Genomic DNA, 9712 nt, shown 5'->3' with positions numbered 1-9712 from the left:
CAGAACGGACGTATACTGTTGATGCGCGCTCTCCCATGAAAAGTAACTCAATATTCCCAGCAAGTGGAGCTTCGAATTTAAGCTCCACGGATAATGTGCAATTGATCATTCAGGATGAATAAAGTCATGTGAAGCCTCCTGGGTAGATATAAGATCAAATGCCCCAAAATAAAGATTGCTATAATTAGCCAGACTGATTCCATGACTATTGTTGAAAACAAAATCCAGAGCTTCCAATGTGTTAAAGTAAATTCTTTTGATATCTGTCGTAGCTATTGGAGTACCTGCAATAGGTAGCCCGTTCTTGTACACAATGATTTCATTCAATCTGAATTTTTGGTAATGAAAAGGATTCGATCTATTTGTGCCCAAGTAAGCCTAATTTGTACTCATTGCCACAATCATTCTTCGTACTGGCTCTTTCGCGAAAACATCCTCTTGACGCCAGCTTTGTACTCATGTAGTGGCCAGAAATGTTTGTGGTAGGACTTCGATATAATTATAAATTGCTGGGCTTTTCAGCAGCGTTTTTTCTATCGATGACAACACAAAGTCTGTCACTGTCATTTTTCGCACATATAAGTTAGCTTCAGTGATTTGAACTTGGTAATGTTTACCATTGTCCTCTGACATAACAACAAAGTCTTAGGAGAACAACTCAGAGAAAGACGGGCAGTGACACCACTTATTAAATGCTTGTCACAAGACAAGAAGTCACATGCTATTTTACCAAACAATCTCAACTCGGCCGAAGCTGCTACAAGACGTTTACGTTCTGCAACATCAACAGCTCTCCCAGCCGTACCATCCATATTTGCTGGGCTATCCTCATAATAATAGCCTTGGCAAGCAACCCAATGTTTTTTTGCGTCCTTACCGTGAGAAACTTCAGTTTCAATAAAACTTTTATGTGCAAAATTAGCATTGGTTTTTGAGATTTTTTCGTCATTTAAAGACAGCGTGCATTCTGAAAACAAAGATGAAAACGGGTTATTGACCAAATATGGTGTGTCTCTTAGTCCCGCATCGGTAGCATGAGTTCGTAAAATATTTACGTTGTTTTGTACAAGTCTCAGCACTATTTCAAGACGAGTGCGCTGAAGATCAATGAAGTTGTCTCGATCTCCCAAAAGTTCAAACTCAAGCATAGGACCATCAGGCGACTACGATGATCCAATTTTTTGGGTAAAAGCATTTTCAAAGGTTACAAGTAGAGGAGGTTTTTCAAACAAATCTAGAGAACTGTGGGTCGCTTCAGTTGGTCTCAAATTAGAAATCGTTTCGCACTCTGGTGAAGAAATTAGAGCAACTTCTTGGTAGATTTCGTTTCTTTGAAATGATGCCGCTGATTTTTCTTCTGATTCTCTTCACTGAAGTCTTCCTCTTCCTGATCTTGCGAGCAGATTTTTTTCCGCTTCCCATTTGTTTTTTAATCGTATTCTTGACTGTACTTTTCAAAGCTTGCTTGGGCGTTTTTTTCTTAGTGGCTTTATTAATAAGCTCCGTAGCAGCTTGGACAAGCAACTCTTTTCCGATGCGTTTTGCAGCAGGTATTATGAATTTTCGAGCTAAAGGAAGCGCATCTCTTCCAATTCCCATTGCCAAGGCACCAACGCCACTGCCTCGTTGTCTGTAGTGCCCTGAGAAGTGCAGCATAGTCGCTTGATTATGGTAATACGCATCCATATTTAATACCAGCACTAAAATTTTTTAAAGTTTTAAAGTTAGAACAACTTTTCCTCCTCCACGCGCAAATGGAAATGGGACAATACGACCAGCTTTGGTTCGCAAATTTACCCCAATGCTTTGAATATTATTTACTAGAAGTTTCTTGTAATCTAAATTGCTGAAAACTTTGCGATGATTAGGTTCGATCGGACACACGTTACCGTTTTTCACTCGCCGATTAGTATCAATGACTCTTAATAGCGGAGCATTGGTATCCCCCATAATTTGGTAGTGAATGATATCCTAGTATATAAACATTGGTTGAGTACCGGCAGTCATGTCAATGGGATAGTCAGAGATCAAATTTTGAGTTGTTAATATGCTATGTACTTGGCTGAAACGTTTGTAACCTATGTGGTATCCTGTTCCAACCCTTAGGTCTTTGAAACCCAAAATACTGAGAAACTGAGGACTCTCAAACGTAATTCCTTCCCAGTAATGCATCCATAATGTGAAGTGTCTGGTAATCGGATCGATATCATAACTGAAGTTTTCAAGCACCGTCTTCAAGTTGATTTCGTTAATTATTTTCCTTAACATCATCATATAAATACCCTGTAATTTCAACTCGTTCACCATCATATGGCCTGGAAATTTTGTCTTCATTAACTTTTTAACTTGCTCTGACTTTGCCTTTTTTGTAGTATATGAGCTTTGTGTCTGTTACATTGTTTATATGAGCGGGGAATGTTATTTCTGTCAGTGCTACTTTCCATTCACCTTGGAGATTGATCTCTTCGCTTAAAAGATTTTTAAAGTTGGCCCATGAGTTTTCACTGAAAATGTTCATAGACGCCGATGTCACCAAATTAACCGTAAAGGAATCGTTGATAGCGTCATCAAAATTGTTAGTCATAGCTGATTTTCTTGTTCTTGTTCTTGTGCCTCCTCCTCCTCCTCCTTCTCTTCCTGCTCTACTTTTTCTACTACTCTGATTAGTTCAGGCTCATAGAATTTTCCCTTAATTGGCTCCTCGTTTGCGTCAATAAGGTTATAAGCCGGAGGATTTCTTGTTGGTACGTCAAATATTTAAAAAATTTCGTCTGTGAAAGACTGTTTGTATCATTTCCGAAAAGGAATGTCAATTTTTGCTAATCTGACAAAATCGCCAACACAGAGTTTTGGTTGGCAAACTAATTTTTGAAAATGTTCTACTCGTAATGAAATTAGATGTGGAACATCCTTTTTAGTCACTTTAATTGGTGCCTTTTTTATGACACGATTCGTTCGTGAGTTAATTGTGTGAACAAATTCTTGAAGCTTGTCTATGTAAAAATAATTTCATTTGTGCTCGAAATATTTGTATATCAAACTCTTCAAAGATCGAGTATTTCTCTCGGCAAATGCAGATTTTTTTTCGCTCTCGGTTGTGTAAGTCAAAATACCCTTCTTATCACATAGTGACTGAAATGATCCCTTGAATTCTGTGCCCTTGTCTACCCAGAGTTTTTTTGGTTGTTTAATCTCAATCATTTTTTTGAATGCTTCTGCTGTTGCAGTAGCATATTTTGATTTCAATGGCTGCACACGTAGATATCGGGACATACAATCTACAGCAACCAGGAGATATTTAAAATCTTTGTTGTATTTTGCAAGTTTATCAACATATGCTAAATCAACTGACTATTACTTTTAACCGAGGTATTTTTCGACTAACATCTCGATATTTTGTGTATGCGGGCTCTGAGTGTAAAAAATGTCAAACTCTCCGTCGTGGTAGTTTGGTTTCGTCTTTCAAGTTCTCCACACCTCCAAACAGAGCTGCCCCTCCAGACGTGTAATTTTTTTAAAATATTTTCTCTTCAGCTGGTGTAGGTTTGCCATCTCTTTGTTTTTGTCTCCGTCCTTTCTGTCGCTGAAGTATCCGAATCGTAAAAGCGCGTTCCGTACGAATCAGAGTCTTCTTGGTAGTCTTCTTTTTACTTCTTTGCTGTAAGCTTGTACTTTTGGTGCCTCCATGTTTTTTGACTGTTTTTGAGCTTGAGGATGCTCTGTTGGTACTGTCAACACTTGTTGGTTGTTTGGTGGGACTTTTGATTTTTGCTGTAGTAGCAATAGCTGCTTGATCGCGTGTTTGGCATATGTATTCATAACCGACTGTTCGTTAAGGTTAAGAGCCGAAAGAATCATTATGAAAGCAGGATTTTGTAAGTTTTTGTTCTGTTGTTTTATATCATACAGAAAAACTGATGCTTTGATTCCAATGGGGACCTTTTCCAGATAAATTATTTTTTCATTTTTGTTTATTTTGACCCGAGTCGATGATTTAATAATTTCCAGAACATTTTTAGCTCGTGTAAGTTTTTTACGTCCATGATTTCTAACTGTCCTAATATACGTTTTTCAACAGCATCCATAGCATCAGTGGACTCATCACTACCAACATTCGTTCCATCTCCCTCATCTTCGGTCATAAGCGTTGTTGTTGGCTGTCTGTGGTCCTCAGGTGCAACAGTAACTGGTATTGGTATTGTGTCAGTTGGGCTCTTTTTCCTTTCCCCCCACCCTACACGCGCTTCAATATATTTGTGTAACGGGTGGTTTTAAGAGATAAAGTATGAAGACTAAATATGTTTGTCGTGGCCTTATCAGTCTGTATGTGAATTTTCATAACAATCGGACAATGTGATCCACAAATTTGCATGTAAAATTTTGCAGGTGGGGGGAAAAGTAAAAAGAGCCGTCAGTTGATGCATCACTTTGTTTCGGAGGTAATTGCGGTCTCATTTGGTTCAAGTATGATAATTGAGGCTTTTTATGTTCAATTGAATTGTCAAGCAGTACATGTGCTGCATGTGGTTGCTCTCGAACATAGACTAGCTTTGGAATGAAAACAAACTATTCGGCTGCCATCATTGTTTATCTTCTAAGGTAATTGAAGCAAACGTAGAGATATGTCAGACTAGATTAAACCCTTGCTTACTCAAAAAATTGCTTAATTTCTGTCAAGGTTCGTCTGTGGGTTGATTAACAATTTATATAATTCTTCAAAATTGTGAAATTGTGTATGTTAGGGATATTAACTCGCACGTTACCATTGACTACATTCAGCAAGCATTCGCATATAACTAAAATCAAATTTCAATTTGATGTTTTTCTAATAAAACTTCGAAGTTGAGAAGGATTCAATTGAACCATGTGCTACAGAATAGATCGTTTTCTCGCGTTCATTTGTTATGGGTGTGACTGGCTCTGCCTTACTTAATGGTAAGTAAAAAAATGATGGTTCTGGTGGTATTAAGTTTGAACAGTATCGTAAACAATCTGATGTTCGGGGATCTGAATCAATTAATAGATGTCCATATGTGTCTGTTGTGGCAAGTTCATAACAGCTTCTCAAAAATTTTGTTATTTTCAGTTGCCTTCCAAGATGCTCTAGTTGCTGAATATCACGAGGTGACTTGAATAAAATGATATGCGATGTGTTTAAATCAATTGTTCGGGACCAACGACTTTGCTGGAATAAATTATGCTTGACATATACAACATCTAAGCCTTTGTGTCTCCCTGCTGATGCGAGTTTAACAAACTCGTTATCAATGCATATTTCTTCACAGGATTCATCAAACACTAGAAGAACATTTTCAATGTTCCTTAGCCCATCAAAACCGTTGAATTTCACAAACTCAATGTTAATATTTTGAGCCTACCCTTTTTCACTGTACATCGGTTGACTTTCTGTGTAAAAGAAGATTGTTCTTTTAAACGGTGGATAAAAAGTTTTTCCTTTCAAAATTTGAATATTAACTCTGTTTTTCCGGATCCTGAAGGTCCAACAACGGCCATAAACGCTCGCGTTGAAATATCAACAGTTTTATTCATATCCGAGGATTTGGAAGTACGTAGCCAACTAAACCGGACAGGATTGAGAACCAAACTCATGTTTCCTCACAGCTGAGTTTCGTCAAAGAGAGTTTGTAGATACAGAAAGTCAATAAAATTAAAATTAAAATCATTTGAGACATGAAAACCACTTGAGATCTCGGTACGGTTGCATTATTACAAAAAATTTCCGAGGTTTTTGCTCAACACTGTCATTATTTTCCTCTTAAACAAAATCAGTAATGATAGTTGAATCAGGTTCATCGCATGCTATTTCAGACATTTTGTTCAAAATGAAAAAAATGTGGTTAAAAAAATTAATTATTCTTCTGAACAGTAATAAATCTCATATCGAGTATAACTTGTACAGACATTACTATCACTATCATCCTATCATCATTTATTTGCAAAACATAGTTAGCAGGAACATTTTCAGTTTTTGCATGAAACATAATTTTTTCACAGAGCCCTCTTTCACTTTCTGTTGAATTTCCTTGGATAGCTTAGATAGGCTAGATCCAATTCAACTCCGGGTTGACGATGTTTGGGTACTAAGACTAGCTTAGGAAGGCAGACTCCTCGCTTGCTGGCTAACATTTCCAATATATTTGAATCGCTGGAAATAGATGAACTGATCAATCACGGGAATAAACCTTCGCAGAGTAGTCGATTCTTCTTCAGATAGAACAACTTGCTCTTTTCGTTGCACAATTTGGCCTATGCAGTCAACGCGCTCTATTCGGGTCAATGAAATTTTAATATCGCTCTCTGGGGTCATCCAAGCACAAAGAACTGAATTTGGAGATAGATAAGTCTCCACTTTGGCTAACCTCTCCGTGTTGATCATGGTAATTATGTTTCAACCAATCAAAAAAGGCTTCGTATTTTTTTAGAGCAAAATGATTTTTGGAGTTGTAATGAGGTATATGTTTGCAGCAGTTTGAAAATTTGTTGTAATGTAATTTTTCAACTCTTGGACAACCAAAATCATCAAGATTCTCTACTCTGCGGCCCAAATATTGGGCTAGGAAGTCTGCCTTTTCCTTTCCCTTAGCGTAGAATGTAGCTCCGGAATTCCTCAATACAACACTATGGATAATTTGGTTGAGATTTAATTATAAATAATCACCACTATCCCAATGAATTCCATGCAAGTAATTCTTTAGCCAGCTGTACGCTTTTTGCTCGAGTTTTACCAGGGAATTAAAACTGACTGGAGGTAGAAACATTAAGGAGTCGCTGTAGTCAGCGGTTGTGATTGCTAATTCTTTTAAAATAAAAGCGTTTTTCTTGTATCGAAATCCTTCCAAATCCAACACGACTGATCTTTCACTCAGCATTCTAACAAATGATTGAGTTTTCATTTCCTCAATTTGATATATGAACAAAACGTGATACCGCTCAAGTGACCAATCAAGCAGTTTTTGCCTTTCCACAGTAAAAATTAGCAGTATGTGGGACCAGTATTGTAATTTTCACGAACAAACACGGCGGTATCATGTAAAAGAGCATGCATTCGTAAAATTTTTGAATCACCTAAATGTTTGTCTAACGAAGATTTTTCTATCCCGATCAGTCCACCATAAGGTCTCAGCTTGATAGCAACATCGTAGTTTATATCGTTAGTAGTCGAGAAGGAGAATAAGGAACATGCAGCTAAGAAATAAGTCTGACGGTTGGTGTTTTCTGGATACGTTTTTTTCAAAGTAGTAAACATCTCATGGATAATTTCCAAGTCCGTTGAAGTTACAGTTTGTTTTTACAACTTCCTTTTTAATTTTGCTAACACTTCTCCGACCTGCTTAATTTCAAGCCAATGGAAATGAAAGTAACCTTCCAGATACCACTTACTTAGACCTATATTTCGATGGTATAAATTTAGATAAACTACCGGAGGTTTTTGATACTTTGAAAGTTTTTTAAAACAAAGTCTTATTTTTCGCTCCAGCCCTTTCTCAATCATCATTGAGTTGAAATCAAATAAATAATCAAAGATATTTTCATAGGTAGCAAAAGTCAAATAGGTTGCTTTTCCATATTTCTGTTTTGCATAAATACACCACGTTATTTGTAAAAGCTCATCCAGATGAAACAGTTCTTTACAACTTTCTGCATATTCTCTATTTGCAATTTATTTGGCTCTCGACACAAAATTTATATGACGATTGTGAATGTATTTGTTTTTTATTTGACACTCAGTTGAAAAAACAGTGAAAGATAAATGCTCCGAATCAATGTCACTTGTATGCCAACTTCCCATTAAGCTCATTTTTCGCAATTCATTATTCCACAATTTTACCATTTTTTATTATTACGTTATTGTCTAGACGTAACAGCGACGGCTGCAACCGGATTGCAACCTTGGTGAGTAATTATGGTTTACATACGTTTCAGTGTTAATACATTTAAATCATGGAAATACTCTACAGCATTAAATAGACCGTTAAAACTATGCTGGCCAAAGCTATTCTTGCTTTGTTTTATTACACACTCCGAAAGTAAGGCAGCATTCCAAGTCGAACGTACCAAAGGGCGAAAGAATGCTAATTTACGCTTTTTTCTAAACATAAATCGGGTAAAAAAATCGGGTGCTACATGGGTATATAACTCTTGGTAAAATCCTCAGGGGCGAGGCCATCCAAAAATTTGGATCCTCGAGTGAGGATCTTGTAATCCACCAGCAAAATGCCGGCTGACTACAAGATAATTTTGGACCCCTTAGGTGTCGGATCTTAGGCGCCCACGTCTTATTTTAGGTGATTTTGCCCCACCCCCCAAAGGATCCCTGGCGGCCCCTCATACTACTAATATAGGTTTTCAGATTTATCAGTAATCTTGTTTTGGTTTTCTACTTGCTGTTTTAATGACCTTGGACATTTTAAGAAAAAATGGCAATAAAATCATTCAAGACTTTCTGGAAACAATTTTGAGGGAATTCGCAATTTTGCTCCTATGGAAAAAATGCTAGTCTTACATTTATTGTACCTAGAAATTATACAATACGCTTTTTTCGCAAACTTGATTATGGATTCTATCAAGTCAAGTTTTTTTTTGCTGGGAGAAATGAATTATTCATTAAGATGAAAAAGGCTGTTGATTTTTTTTGCAATTTCGCAATTGAGCAAGATGAAAAGGAGGAGGGGTCCTTCTTTAGGTGGCGGATGCACACGTAAATCAAAATCCAAGAAAATGGGTCCTTAATTTTTTGAAGGACCGCAAATCTTCGATCTTGTAAATGAACGTAAGCTCCCACCAAAAAGCACCCTATCTTTAGGTTCTTGTTCAGCTGTGCCTAATAACCGGGACCCGATACATCAATTCCTCTAATTCCCCCTAAAGCGGGCTCTTTTTCCCACGATAATTCAATTTGATTGTCCCAATGCCTAAATTTTTATTTTTTAACTGTCCTACCTTCATATAGATACTTTTACTTTGTTTTTCTTCTTTTCGTCAAAAATTTGTCTTGCTGTGATAGATTTGTCAGTAAATTTAATCACAGGAGTTGACACATTGGTTTGTATCATCTAGTTTATTTACTTGAAGCTCGTAATATTGAAACAACAGTGGTTAAGCCCAATTGAAAGATTTTATTACTGGTAAACTGATTGAAACCAAAACAAACTTCAGCAAGTTTTAAAGAAGAACAGTCGAAATTAACTCAAAAATGTTGTTTCAAAATTTAATGTTTATAGTTAAGGTCTTCTTTTTGCGCTTTCTAGGTGGTTTTTTGTCCGAAGCTTTCTTTAAAATAAAAGGATTATTTATAGAGAAACATGCACGGTTTCCGTTGGTAAAAATACTTTTTCTCGCAGCTCTGTTTTTCATCCGCTGCAAAACTTTCCAATCGGGCAGTTAAAAAGTCGCCGAACTGTTGTCAGCGTGTTTCGGTGTCCACGTTTGTGCTTTCTAAAAATGGGCTTTTTTGGTGGACTTATGGCTAAATTGAATCAAGAAAATCCCGTCAAAAAGGAGAAAACGCTTCGAATCGAACAGGTATACAGTCAGTTTGTTAAGCGTCACTGTCATGTTAGTGTGAGTTTTCAAAACTTTAGTGTACTTGTATTTTTCAATGTTTTCACAGTTAAAAACGTGTCACTGAATGTTTGCTGCAAAAACTGTCACTGTGCAGTTAGTTTTATCTTTTTGGCACCGACTTTTTGCG

The 9712-nt window shown here is 36.9% G+C and overlaps 1 protein-coding gene across 1 annotated transcript in view; it reads left to right on the top strand.

Moving 5' to 3' along the window:
- The first annotated feature begins 683 nt into the window (after positions 1-683).
- LOC134851727 (very long chain fatty acid elongase 4-like) overlaps positions 684-9712 on the top strand; it is a 413303-nt gene continuing 404274 nt past the window's right edge. The window contains exon 1 of the mRNA XM_063867946.1: positions 684-694. The gene's annotated coding sequence lies outside the window, so the exon portion shown is untranslated. The remainder of the gene's footprint in view (positions 695-9712) is intronic.

Source organism: Symsagittifera roscoffensis, chromosome 7 (assembly GCF_963678635.1).
Source record: "Symsagittifera roscoffensis chromosome 7, txSymRosc1.1, whole genome shotgun sequence".
Lineage (NCBI taxonomy): Eukaryota > Metazoa > Xenacoelomorpha > Acoela > Convolutidae > Symsagittifera > Symsagittifera roscoffensis.
Note: the sequence above shows the minus strand (reverse complement) of the source record. Positions and strands in the feature narration are given on the sequence as shown.